The sequence below is a fragment of the Saimiri boliviensis genome, chromosome 4 (genome assembly GCF_048565385.1).
Source record: "Saimiri boliviensis isolate mSaiBol1 chromosome 4, mSaiBol1.pri, whole genome shotgun sequence".
In the NCBI taxonomy this organism is placed as follows: Eukaryota; Metazoa; Chordata; class Mammalia; order Primates; family Cebidae; genus Saimiri; species Saimiri boliviensis.
Window position 1 is genome coordinate 52,617,678 of NC_133452.1, and position 15,502 is coordinate 52,633,179.

Sequence of the window (15,502 nt, forward strand, 5' to 3'; positions counted from 1 at the left end):
ACATTAGGAAAATGCAAATCAAAACCACAGTAAGATCTCACTTCACACCCACTATAATTTTTTTTTTTAATGATAGTGACGTTGTAGAGAAACTGGGACCTTCATACATTGCTGGTAGGAATGTAAAATGATACAAGAGTTGCGGAAAAGTTTTGCAATTTTTCAAAAAGTTGAACATACGATCCAGTAGTTCTGTTCCTAGGTAGATACTCAAGAGAATTGAAGCATAAGTTCATACACAAGAGCTTGTGTAAAAATGTTTATAGCAACATTATACATAAAACTAAAAAAGTCAATACAACCCAAATGTTCACTAGCTGTTCTATACATAAACACAGTGTGGTATATCCATACAAGGGAATATTATACGGTCATTAAAAAACAGTGAAGCCTATGCTGGTGGATTGCTTGAGCCGAGGAGTTCAATACCAGCCTGGGAAACATGTTGAAACCCCATCTCTACTGAAAAGTACAAAAATTAGCTGGGCATGGTGGCACACGCCTGTAATCCCAGCTACTCAGGTGGCTGAGCCAAGATTGCAGCCACTGTACTCCAGCCTGGGTGACAAAGTGAGACCCTGTCTCAAAAGTAAATAAATAAATAAAACAAAACAGTGAACCAGTGATACATACTACAATATGTATGAACTTGAAAACATCATGCCAAGCGAAATAAGCCAGATATAAAAGGCTCCATATCGTATGATCCATTTACATGTAATGTCCAGAATAACCATCCATAAAGATGGAAAGTTGATTAATGGGTTTTCCAGGGGCTAGACGTAGGGAAAATGAGGTGTGACTCCCTAATGCATATGGGGTTTCTTTGTTGGATGACAAAAATGTTCTGGATAGTGATGATGGTTGTACAATATTGTAACTATACTAAAAGCCACTGAACTGTACACTTCGAGATGGTTAAAATGATGACTTCTATGTGAATTTTACTTCAACAAAGTAAAAGTTTTTTAGTAAGAAAGGTCAGATTTATTTATTTACTTATTTATTTATTTATTTATTTTGGCAACAAAGTCTCATTCTGTTGCCCAGGCAGGAGGGCAGTGGCAAGATCTTGGCTCACTGCAACCTCTGCTTCCTGGGTTCAAGAATTCTCCTGCTTTAGCCTGCTGAGTAGCTGAAACTACAGGCACACACAACCACACCTGGCTAACTTTTGTATTTTTAGTAGTGATGAGGTTTCACCATGTTGGCCAGGCTGGTCTTGACCTCCTGACTTCAGGTGATCCACCCACCTCAGCCTCCCAAAGAGCTGGGATTACAGGTGCTACACCTGGCCACATTATTTTAAAAATTAAGAATCTGCTATATTCTTACCAGGTAAGAATTACTACTTAGTCCAAGACTTTGCTGTGGAAGAAGTTTATAAAATTTGGACAAATTTCCTAGGCATGTTCTTAAAATGTGAGCTATCAGTTTTACTGTTGTCCTATAAACATTAACAGATTAGGCCTCCATTCCTTCCTCAAGTCTGATTTCTTCTTCCTTCAATCTTGATTGTGCCCTATATTTTTCCCTATTGCATGTAGGATAATAGAGATGTAACAGGAAATGTAAAATGAAGAGGAGAGATGGAAAAAAGGAAGACTCAATAAACGGCTGAGAGGATTGAGGGAGTCAATTTAAAAAGAGAGAAAGATAAAATATATTCAGCTGGATATGATTTAAGAGACCAAGTTTATGGGTCCAGCTTCCATGTGGGCAAAACCATTCTTTATCCATAACTGCCTACCAATGTAAAAGATAAATTAATTTGGAGAAAGTCCAGGAGAGGAATTCCAGTTTATCAGGGATCAGGGTCCGAAAGGGAGTATGTGGTTGGAAATGGGGAGAGTGACAGGTACTAATGTTATTGAAAGGAAGAATCAGTATTGCCTGGTGACAAATGGGGAGGTCGTGCATGGAAAGAAAGTTATTTCCTAGATTGAAATCTTTAGGAAGTATTAACAAAAAAAAAAAAAAAAAAAAGCACTTTCTATGTAATTGGTTGTTTGTTTTAACTTAATATCAGAACTCACTGTCATCACTGATAAACACAATTGTCAATTTCATGGACAATTATCTCTTCTATCACCATCACTCAAAGATAGACATGTCTTTTAAGTCCAAGACAGGAACTTCAGCTTGAATTGGGGCCCAGAGCTGGAAATTCAACCCTGGACCAGATCAGAAGTATCTTTAACGAGAATGTGTGCTGCTGAGACCCGTTTAGGTGTGTAAACATTTCCTTAGATTTTCGTTAGGGCTGTGATGAGATATTCTTCTTCCCTTGTACCTCTTCATACAATAAACCTTAGTGTGCAACAGATTCAAATAAGTTCATTTTTTTTTTTTTTTTTTTTTTTGATACGGAGTTTCACTCTTGTTACCCAGGCTGGAGTGCAATGGCACAATCTCAGCTCACCGCAACCTCCGCCTCCTGGGTTCAGGCAATTCTCCTGCCTCAGCCTCCTGAGTAGCTGGGATTACAGGCACGCACCACCATGCCCAGATAATTTTTTGTATTTTTAGTAGAGACAGGGTTTCACCATGTTGACCAGGATGGTCTTGATCTCTTGACCTCGTGATCCACCTGCCTCGGCCTCCCAAAGTGCTGGGATTACAGGCTTGAGCCACCACACCCAGCCTCAAATAGGTTCATTTCTTATTTGATATGTGAGTTTGAAAAATAAAAATGTCTGGATATAGAGTATAAAGGTGCCTATTACATTACTGTCTTTTTAAAAAAGTTATTTCAAAATAAAATTTTTAAAGCTGAGTTTTAATTGTTCATAAAAGTTAACCTATGCTTATTTGTAAATAGAAGAGATTTATATAATTCTAGGGATGCAAATATAAGCATAAAATATGTTAAAGCTTGAGAAATATGTTTATTATATTGTTACAGTTAAAATGTAGATAAAGTACATTTAAAATATCTCAATATTCACTTCTTTAGTTAAATTACTCTGTGTTTTATTGGATTATTTTGTTAAACCTTACCATCCAATGTCTTCAATAACCTTTGTTCTTCACATATAAACAACTTACATTTCCTTTCATTTCCTATAAAAGATAGTCTAATGCTCTTTTTAAGATTAATGTAAAACTACTTGTTTGTTTGCAATAGTGAAGAAAGAAAATAGATTATATTAGTCAGTGTACAAAAGTAAATAATTTACTGCTCTATGTGTATTTAAGAACTGCTCCTTACATACTGTGGTAATAAGTACACATAGCAAATGGCCAAAATATAAGTTGCAAGTCAAATTAAATACTAAATGTGTATGTTAAACAGCAGCTGGCACATAGTGGATATCTACTGAATATTTGCTACAAAAGTGAATGGAAATTGATGGCACTCTTCATCCTTTCATCCATCAAAAATGATTTATTATGACCTGGTGATTCAAATATAAATAAGACACTTTACCTCATTTTCAATACTCAGTCTAATAGAGGAGACTGATATATCAGAATACAACATGTTAAATACAACATGGTGAAATGTACAAAGTGTTCTTGGAACACAGAAGCAAGGGTTCATGAAGGGCAGGCAGAAAGCTTCACGGAGAAGGTAACATTTAATCAGCCTTGAAGGATTTGTTTGCATTCACAGGTGGAACTATGGGAAAAACACATTTCACACAGAGAGAATAGAATGTACAGAGGCCCAGAGGCAAGAAAGAGTACAGCTGGTTGGAGGAATCAGTATTTGGGTCCAGTTAGAGAAAAGGATCATCATGAGACATGAAAGATCATGAGTTAAGGTCAGATCTTGAGAGCGCTTGATCAAGCTAAGAAACGTATACAATTTTATTATAACTGACAATAACAAATCACTGAGGGGTTTTAGGAAGAAAAATATCACAAAAAGTAAGTGGATTGTGGTGGAGGAAAGTTAGGAAGACCAAGTGATAAAACGAAGGCTTGGACTAGGCTATAACAGTGAAGCTACAAAAGGAGTGATTCAAGAACATTCTGAGGATATACACAGGGTGATTGTGGTCGATTGTTATAGTATTGGCCCCTAATGATCCATGCATCTTCTGTCTGTGCTTTTGAGTAATGCCCTCTTATCTTGCCTCTGAATTTGGCTGTTAGCAACCAGACAAGCAGCAGTTTGGAAAGAACTTAAGCATTGAGATTTCACTTCTGTTGCTGATGCTGGATACCTTGAGACTGTCACCAGGAGACTAAGACTAGCCTAGCTTGTTGTAGACATGTTAAGCCCATTATTTCAGTTGATCTCCAGTTGATCTGACAAGCTATTAATAACTGCTAGCCAGAACCCACTGCCAGACATGTATGTGATGTAAGCAAAGCCATTTTTAAATAACCGATATCTACCTGAACTGCCAGTTGACTACAGCCTCAGGAGTGAGCCTTGGTGAAGCCCAACCAAACCTGGCCTAAATTGGTGCCTGATACAATTATGTCCTAATATATATGGCTTAAAGCCACTAAAATTTGAAGTGATTTGTTACACAGCAAAAACTGATACAGTAACAGATTAGCTTTTGCTTTGCATGTCACAACAAGTTGATTGAACGTTAGAGATGATGAAGTAGCAGCTAGTGGGAGAAGCTGTTTGGAGAGTAAGTGTGAGGCCATTTTTCATTTTTTGCTTTTGAGGGTGTTTTGTTTGCTTTTTATTTTTTTAAAGAAGAAGAGGAACACAAAGGCAAGAAAGATTTTGAATAATAAAACTTACTTCAAACAGATCATATAAAGCTCAAATGCCCTAATATACACAAATACACTAAATAAAAAATAATTGTTACCTTATAAGTCTGTGTACATGTAAATTATATGTACTTCATTTTCTATTTTACTTTTTGTAGAACTCACACAAGTGAACATACACATACAGACATATACACATGTCCTATTTTGGGAAGAAATAACTTGGGTGCCGTATTATACTCTAAAGTTTCTGGTCATAGGTAGAATGCAATTTTTTCAAGATCTCTCCTTCTACCCCAAAATCCAGAGAATTATACAGCTTCTTTGAAATGAAGTGTCTACAAAAAGACAAACTCTACTGGTGTAAACAGACTAAGATATTCCAAGTGTGAACCCTAAACCCTCTTAATAAATTAAGTTTGTCTGAGGGCTAGCCATACTCTACTTTGAATTTTTCAGTTAAAATATTCTATTTACCACACATTTTTCTAGTAGTTTTGGGGTTGAAGTATCCATTATTTCAGAAAATAAATCATGTAACAAGTTATGACATTTTATCAGGCATTTAATTTCAAAACATAATGTGCAGTCTGTAAGACAAAGAAAATTAACTTCTTGTCTTATCAGTGCTCATTTGAGATGAATGGGGAAAATCAGAATGCTTTTCAGCCCTAATATTCCTATAGCAGGGCAAATAATTAAGATTAAATGTCTTATAAGTATGAATTTTTAGTAATGTTTTATCTGCTGTCATAAACAATACAAAAGCAATTAAATCATCTGAAATTTAGGGCAGCACACATGATTTATCACAAATTTGTTCTTAATTTTTTTGTAATCAATAGCTGACTTCAAACCTGTTTTTCTTCTCAATGTACTTCTCTTTCATTGCTTAGTTGTGAAAGGTACTCTAAGTTGTTCCTTTACTTAGAATACCTACTCCATTAATATTTAGGATTGTAGCTTTTCGTTTTCTTAGCCTTATAATTTTTTGCATGTTATAAAATTATATGTGAATATGCTGACTTTAATCAGTTTGTTGGTATACAACAATAATGTCTAATAATCATTAGAAATTTTGATGACATACACTGCTTTTAAAATACAATATTGAAATCAATAACTCTTTTCAGAACTCACGTAATTTCCTCAAGCTAAACAAATTAGTTTTGTTTAAATTACTAGTTTTGTACTGTGTCACTGAATGGAATGACTATGTCTATTAACTCAAGGCTGTGGTTCCAAGACTGTGTGTACAATGTATTTATTCCTCATTCCTCACTCTGTTTGAAAGCTTTTGAGCCCAATATATCATCTCTACTGAACCATTTATCAAATGGAAGAACTGAGTAAATGTTGTTCTTTTCATAGCATTATTTTGGGTGCCTGGAGTGGAAAAATAACAATAGAATAACATAATAAGTAAACATTAGGTCAATAGAAGAGGTGGTTGGCTATACCTAACCCAAGGATTAGAGCAGTACTTTTTGAAGCTGAGTCATTTGCATCAGAACTACCTGGAGCGATTGTGAAATATGCAGGTTCCAACCTCAGAAGCAGTTCATCAAATACGTGAAATGAATATTAGCAATACAGTATCTTATTTTATAAATTTCTCACATTTGGACAAGGAAAATTTGAGACTCCATCTCAAAAAAAAAAAAAGAAGAAAGCAGAAGAAGAAAAGAAAAACAAACATGCATTCCAGGTAAAAAAATAAAATAAAGATGATGTCAGTGAAACAGAGAAGGCAAAAGATAGCTTTGACACTAAATTTTACAAAATCAAAATCACTAAAAATACTGTGTATTAGTCTGTTTTCACACTGCTAATAAAGGCATACCCAAGACTGGATGATTTATAAAGGAAAGAAGTTTAATTGACTCACAGTTCAGCATGGCTGGAGAGGCCTCAGGAAACTTACAGTCATGGTGGAAGGAGAAGCAAACACATCTTTCTTCACATGGCAGCAGGAAGAAGTGCCAAACAAAGGGGGGAAAGCCCCTTATAAAATCATAAGATCTCATGAGAACTCACTGACTATCATGAGAACAGCATGGGGGTAACTGCCTCCATGATTCAATTACCTGCCACTGTTCCCTCCCATGATATGTGGAGATTATGGGAACTACAATTCCAGATGAGATTTGTGCGAGGACATGACCAAGCCATATCACCAAGAAATTAATATTTTTAATAAAATTGCCTCTTAATTATTTTCCTAAATCCTGAAGTACTAAAAGTATGGGTTTCCATATATAACTCAAATTATGATGAATTTTAGCAATATGTCTCTCAGTATTAATTGGATGCATCAAAATATTACAAAATAAATCAGAAAACATATAACTTTGAAAATCATATGTCAACTTTTTAAAAAATTAAACGGCACACAGAGCTAAAAGTAAACTGTAATGACATTTACACTAACATGGGAAGCAAATAATTACATTTGATTACACATTTTAGGTTGACCTATTTGTAATTTCTATTTGCTCACATTTTCAGAAACTTAAATCACTGACAAGTAGGAAAACATAAAATCAAATGTAAAACCAAAGTACATAGTAAGTCTATTCACAAACTTGCAGTAAATGTAAACTAAGCTTCAATTGTATGAAGTGAACCACTTCATCCTTAAAGCTTACTTATTATCACTACTGATTTATTACTTAAATCACATAAAATATATGACTGATTATCTGTTTATAACCATGAGTTAGTTCTGAAGGAACCCATGAGAGACAGCTATATGCCAATTGGTATCTCTAGATATAATAGGTAAATTATCAAGGTTACATGATTTACTGGTTGATCATATAAGGAAAGTTAAACTAATGGAAAATTACCCTATGATGAGTTTCCATTAAAACTCTATGTATTACCATCTGCCTTCAACACTCACTACTAGAAGTAAAAGGAATGAGGAAAACCATAACAAAATAAGGAAACTGTAATGATTGACGCAGGAAGTGATTAAGGTAAAAATGAGGATTTTAGTAGAGACATGATCATGGTAAGGACAATTTCTGTTTTGATCCTGTTCCAGTGTATTGATAATTTCAAGCCTATGAAGATAAAAAGTAATTCTGTACTGCCAACAATAGTCATATGTTAGAATTCCAATAATTTCGTCATCCATCTTGATGTGAATAAATCCAAATGGTTTAAGCCAGAGTAATTACTTATCATGAAAGCTTGTGGAAATAGGAATCCATGTCATATATAATAAAATTCTGAGTTTTAGAATTATGATTGTAAAATGCCCTTTTCAAACTCGTGACCTTCCCGTATTTTATTAAAATCATTCCATCAGGAAATGGAAAAATATGATGTCTTCATTGCTTCATTCAGTAATCAGCAGGCATGATGTGCTCCTTGGGTGAGTAACTTTGTAGAAAACCCCAGAGGAAATAAAGCTCTCTCTCTGTCAGGGACACTTTAACACTTGCAGTGAAAGGACACATGCAGACTTGCTGAGGAAGTAGGCGGCCTCATCTCACCAAAACAAGCAATCTCTTCTGTACGGTGGCTTCACGATATCCAAAGAGACCTGGAAACTCATATTTACCTGTGTGTAGTCCTGTGGTCCAGCAGGAAAACAAGAAATGTTCATGCAAATATGGAAAAGGAGAGAAAAGTAAATGGAAAAACAAAAACTAAGCATCTGATATATATGAATGCAAATTCAAGTCCCAGAGGATATAACCAAGACAAAACTGAAAAAAAGTAGAATTCAGCATAATTGGAAAAAACAGACTGTGGGATAAAAGCACATTGAATCTTATGACAGCTAGAATAGAGATGTAAGTTCTTCAGTAATGAAAGAATAAATACAAAGCATTTATCAACTTCTATGTCATTAATAGTATGTAACACTTTCCTCATAACTGGTGCTCAATATTGAATATAGGAATTAATGACCCTATTCAGTTTTAATAATAATATATCGCATGTGAAACATTTATTGTGTGCTAAGTACTATGTTAAGTATTTTAAATCTTAGGGTTTTTTTGTTCTCACTGATTCTATGAGGTAGTTGTGGATATGACCCTTTTACTGATGAAGAAACTGATACTCCAAAAATTTAAGTAACTTGCCCAGGTTTTCATGATTAGGAAAAACAGTCAACACCAAACCCAGTCTTGCTTGATTTATAGATGTTTTTAATCAATGTGATGTACTGACTGTAATAAACAACAAAATTAATAATTAATATGCATTGCAATTAATACGTGCTTAGGCATGACTACACTAAAACACTTCATTAATTAATCTGACATTTGCATCTATACATAGAATCACCATGAAAGAAACTATTATACAAAATATTAATATTAGTGAAGATTTTTAGGGTTTTTTTGCGACTCAATGCATAAGAAGTATTGCCATTGGCAATATGATATTCTGAAATGGTAAACAAATCTTGCTAAAGTTACATTCAAAATAAAATATAATCTTTCCTCAATTTAAATAGTAGTTGCATCCTGAATTAATCTGTTATTGCATGCTATAAAGAAATGCCTGAAACTGAGTAATTTATACAAAATTTATACAAAAAAAAAAAGAGAGAGATTAATGCAAAAAAAAAGAGAGATTTAATTGGCTCGTGGTTCCACAGTCTGTATAGGAAGCACAGCCACATCTGCTTCTGGGGAGGTCTCAGGAAGCTTCCAATCATGGTGGAAGGCAAAGAGGGAGCAGGCACATCACATGGTGAGAACAGGAACAAGGGAGAGTAAGGGATGAGTGGCCACACACTTTTAAACAGCCAGATCTCATAAGAACTCACTTACTATGGCAGAGACAGCACCAAGCTATGAGAGATCCACCCTCCTAACCAAACACCTCCAACCAGACCCCCACCTCCCGAACTGAGAATTACAATTCAACATGAGATTTGGGCGGGAACAAATATACAAACGATAACACATTTCTAAAAAGGTTATTATATATTATAACCATACCAAAAATTTATTTGTGCTTATATGTAAAATAGCTTTTAGGCTTACAGAATTATACACCTACCTGATGTAGGGTGGGCTATATAAAAGTCATGCAAAATGCATTTGTGGAATATCTTTGTAGGATGTTAAATATCTTGGTCCCACCAACTAAATACTGATGGCATCTCTCCTCCCAATCCTAACGAAAACCAAAAATGCCACTGATAGTGACACACATTGCTCCCAATGAAAACCATTCATTCAAACCTTTAAACAAGATTCACTAATATAAACAAAAATAGTATATTAATTCAACTACACACATTAAATGCATGTAAATTTTAAACATTTAAACTAGGCTCTGTGGCAATTTCAGGAACTGGGGAATATTTGGATTAAGAGAATGAGACTAGCCAGGAATAAAATACTCATATGGAAAATGTAAAAACCAACAGGAAAAAGGGGATGTAAATACAGGATAAACCTTGTCTAGAAGTAACCAACAGGAAACTAACACAAGAGAGAAACCAGAGTATACACCCTTTCTCCCTCACGGAGTGTGTCTGCCATTGCTGCATTTCCTCCCAGGATTCAGCTCCTGGCAGGCAGCCCTCTCTCCATGGGCCCAGTTTCCACCATAAGGCATGGCTCCAGCCTCTGTGACATTATCTTCTCCTTTGGTTCTTCAACCCTTGAAGACAATAGTAACTTCTTGCTGTTGCTGTTCTCTAAGTTAATTTGCCATTCTATTTGTCTTTGTAACACTTCCAGTATATAATTTATATACTTTATAATTATTATAATTTATAATTATTTTAATTTATAATTCATTATAATTTATTCCCTATATTAAATTTCCTCTTTGAATCTACCTAGCATTGGTTAATTTTTCTGACTAGTCTCTGATAGACAGGTTCTTGATAACAAGAAAAATTAGTCCTGTGTCTTAATAAAAATCGTAAAGAAATTATATTAGTCAGTACATCTATCAGTAAGTATGTATTTAGCAAATACTCTGTACCTACTAAGGTGAATTTGCTATTATTACAACAGAATTTATTTACTCAGCCTGGTTCAAATGAAGTATACACTCTACTAAGCCATGACATGAAAGCAATATGGTGTAAAAGTTGAGTAAGGTTTTTGTTTTTAGGTAGACTTGAATGATAATCCACAATCTACCGATGAGTACCCAAGTGACTTTGTTCACATGTTTTAATCTCTCTAAGCCTCATTTTTCTCTTCTGAAAAATGGAGATCATGGTAATAATATTTGATTTGAATAACAAATTGCATAATGTATGTATAGCATCCCCATAGTGCTTGGCTCTAAGATTTCATGGGGAAAAAATCAGTAAAGTAAGGAAATTTAATTCTAGAAAAGTAGACTTTAAGAAAAGATGCCCCTAACCCCTTAATGAGATAATTAACGGAAGTTTAGCTTTACGAACAGTTGCATATTTTCCTTATTTAAAAAGGGCAAGAAAAATAAATCTGGCCTGCAGAATATCAGCCCTTTAGATTGAAGGGCTTTCAGAAGAATAACCCCTTAACTATATTAAGGTTCTGATACACTTTTGCATATCCTTATAGTTAAACAAATTTATGATTACAATTTAGGTGTTTTCTTAATACTTTACTAGGTAGATTAGCTGTTTATTTTACTTGGGATTAATTATTCAGTTTACTCTGTGTTGTCAAGGAAGAAAGGAACGTAAGAAAAATGGGGCAGGAAAGCCAAACAACACCCATAGTTCTCTTTCTTCTTTTTTTGCACAAGAATGTACACATCAAGAAAACGTCCTAATTCAGGGAATAAGGCAATGGAAGGGTGGGTACTATAATTCTTCCTTGATTATCAGATTTTCCAACTATTCTCTTCATGAAAAGAATAACAACAGACTAAAATGAATAAATATAGAATAACATCAAAAACTAAAATTCAAATAGGAAGAACTTATTCCAGAGATGATGAATTATGTAATTCAAACAAACCTTTTCACTGAGAACAAGCAGAAAAGCTAAAACAAGACAAAACAAAATTTTTAAAGCTTTAGAAAAATCTCTTTAAACGCATTGGAGAGCTTACAATATAGTGAAGATTATTTGAATAAGATTCAAGGGAAGAAGCAACACAGAGAAGAAAGCACAGCTTTTAGAGCTGCTGCTTCCCCATGAATGCCTAATGGTTGAAGAAGAGATGTCTCACAGGCTGAGAAGCTGAATAATGTACTGACAGAATCACAAAATTAAATGGACACAAACTAAAGTTCAGACCCTACTGAACAAGGAAGTTCCTGACAAAGAGGCTTATTGTGACACAGTAGAAGATCCATTTCCCCTAAAGAAAGGGTAAACTGAAAATAGACTGGCCTCAGAAGAAACTGAAGGTCAATTTCAAATACTCTCAATCATAAATTTGAATTATTTGAATTGCTGCTATTTACCTCTACCCAACTACCAAAGACAGTTAAATCCCTTCTGGAGGAATAAAACATTACCCTAGGCCTCAATTATTTCTAAATAAAATTTTCTTATACAATAACTGGCATTCCAACAAAAAAATCTGGATACAACAAGAAAATAAGAAAGTATAATTTGAAAAACCACAAGAAACAAGGCAACTGAAACAAGTTCACAGAATTTGCAGAGAGTTATCTGACACATAAAAGGACCATATTTAACACATTTAATAAGTAAAATACAAGATTGCTAACTTTTTAAATATATTTTATTGCGTTTTAGGTTTGGGGGTACATGTGAAGAACATGCAAGATTGTTGCATAGCTACATACATAGCAATGCAGTTTGCTGCCTTCCTCCCCAACACCTATATTTGGCATTTCTCCCCATGTTATCCCTCCCCAACTCCCCACCCCCCACTGTCTCTCCCCTAGTTCCCCCACACAGACCCTAGTGAGTGATGCTCCCTCCCTGTGTCCATGTGTTCTCATTGTTCAACACCCACCTATGAGTGAGAACATGCGGTGTTTGATTTTCTCTTCTTGTGTCAGCTTGCTGAGAATGATGGTTTCCAGGCTCACCTATGTCCCTGCAAAAGACACAAACTCATCGTTTTTTATGGCTGCATAGTATTCCATGATGTATATGTGCCACATTTTTCCTGTCCAGTCTATCATCGATGGGCATTTGGGTTGTTTCCGAGTCTTCACTATTGTAAACAGTGCTGCAATGAACATACTTGTGCATGTGTCTTTATAATAGAACGATTTATAATCGATAACGGGAATATTGCCACCAATTCCACAGAAATACAAACTATCATCAGAGATTACTACCAACAACTCTATGTACACAAACCAGTAAATCTGGAAGAAATTGATAAATTCCTGGACACTTGCACCCTCCTGAGACTAAACCAGGAAAGAGTTGAAACTTTGAATAGACAAATAACAAGGGCTGAAGTTGAGGCAGCAATTAATACCCTAACAACCAAAAAAAGTCCAGGTCCAGATGAGTTCACAGCCAAATTCTACCTGATGTGCAAAGGGGAGCTGGTAAACCACATGATTATCTCAATAGATGCAGAGAAGGCCTTCGACAAAATTCAACAGCCCTTTATGCTAAAAATGCTCAATAAACTAGGTATCAACATAATGTAGCACCAAATAATCAAAGCTATTTATGAGAAACCCACAGCCAATATCATACTGAATGGGAAAAGTCAGAAGTATTCCCTTTGAAATCTGGCACTACACAAGGATGCCCTCTCTCACCACTCCTTTTCAATATAGTATTAGGAGTTCTAGTCAGAGCAATCAGGCAAGAAAAAGAAGTAAGGGGTATTCAATTAGGAAAGGAGGAAATCAAATTTTCTCTGTTTGCTGATAAAATGATTGTATATATAGAAGACCCCATCTTCTCAGCCCAAAATCTCCTGAAACTGATAAGCAACTTCAGCAAAGTCTCAGGATACAAAATCAATGTGCAGAAATCACAAGCATTCCTATACACCAATAACAGACTTCAGGAGAGCCAAATCAAGAGCAAACTCCCATTCACAATTGCTACAAAGAGAATAAAATACCTAGGAATACAACTAACAAAGGATGTAAAGGACCTCTTCAAGGAGAACTACAAACCACTCCTCACGGAAATAAGAGAGGACACAAACAGATGGGAAAACATTCCATGCTCATGGTTAGGAAGAATCAATATCGAGAAAATGGCCATAATGCCCAAAGTAATTTATAGATTCAACATCATTCCCATCAAGCTACCAGTGACCTTCTTCACAGAACTGGAGAAAACCACTTTAAACTTTATATGGAATCAAAAGGGAGCCCGCATAGCCAAGACAATCCTAAACAAAAAGAACAAAGCTGGAGGCATCCTGTTACCTGACTTCAAACTATACTACAGGTATCAGACTTAGAAGAGGAATAGCGGGAGGCCAGGGTAATAGTGTTAATGAAGATCATCAGTGCAGGCCTCATTGAGAAGGTGACATTTGAACAAATAACTAAAGGAAGGTCAAGGAGTTCACCAAGTGGCTATGTAGAGAAGCACAGAGTGCTAGAAAATGGAATATATTATTTCAAGTTACCAGTAGGTGGGGATGTTGAATAATATTTTTCTAGATTGTCACAAGCCTTGTTCCTAACAAGAACAAAAAGTGGGCATATGAGCAAACATCTGTCCTATTATATAATCTCTTTTTTAATAGAAAATTTTTTCAAATATCATAAATAACTTTTTAAATGTTTCAGAATAACTGTAAAAAGGATTGAATTCAGCCTAGAATGTGAACTCTAGAACTTTTGAAGAGAGGTCCTCTTAACACAGAGGGTCAACACGTCAGCATTTTGCTGCTGGGCTGCTTAGGAGGCTTTAAATCTCATCTAAAGTTTTGACCCAATGCTTTCAGAGTGAACTATAGATTATAAATGATGAATAAGTGTCTGTGTCTGACCCACATGCTTCAAATATGAGGAAGAGCCTGATTCTCCTTATTCTCCTACTATTAATAAAGTTATTAAGCAACTACTGATGGATACCTGGTGCTAAAATATGTGCTTTCCAAACTAGGCCTCACTTAATCTTCATAGCATCTCTAGAAGGTCAGCATTATCAACTGTATTTCACAGATAAGGGAACTAACAAATTAAGTTACTTGACTATGTTTATTTGAGTACTAAGTGATAAAGAAGAGAATTTGAGCCCTGCCTTGGGTAACTCATGTTTTGATGTTCATCTGCCTAATATCAAACTTCATTTTCTAAGTTTAAAAAGAGGAACTAACTTTAAAATGTGCATTGCTGGTCATATCTCTGTTTAAGGTATCCAACTGATGGCCAGTGTATATTTTTTCCTAGGAGTCAATCCTAACTCAGGAGCCTAGGGATCAGGTGAAACCAGCAAATATCTCCCTCGGTGCCAAAACTATAGCATTTGCTCACCGCTCTTGAAATGCAGCTTCAGTCTCATTGTGGAGTTTTGCTAGCATTTATGAAAGTTACCAGTTTAGCAATAAAAGAACAATGTTTTCCTAACTTATCTGTGAAGGTATGTTCTTAGACAAGTCATTTTCATCTAATGATACACTGTTTTTCCTCCGCTCTTTGGGGAATAACAATGGAGAGGCATCTGAGAAAACAAGATACAGAGTGCCAGAAAATATTCTTTTTTTTTTTTTATGTGAAAGAGCACGCTTTATTGAGAAGCAGACTGCTGCACAGTGACTGACAGATGAAGGCCACCCAATGGGCACTTACACATCGTACTCCAAAAGACACAGGATGTTTTGCTAATAAAAACCAATGGGAACAGGGATTCCTCTGGGCAACTCCCCCAACCTCATCCCTTTCAGGGATGGAGAAATCTACCATTTTCCTGATGGCAGCTGTGGTTCA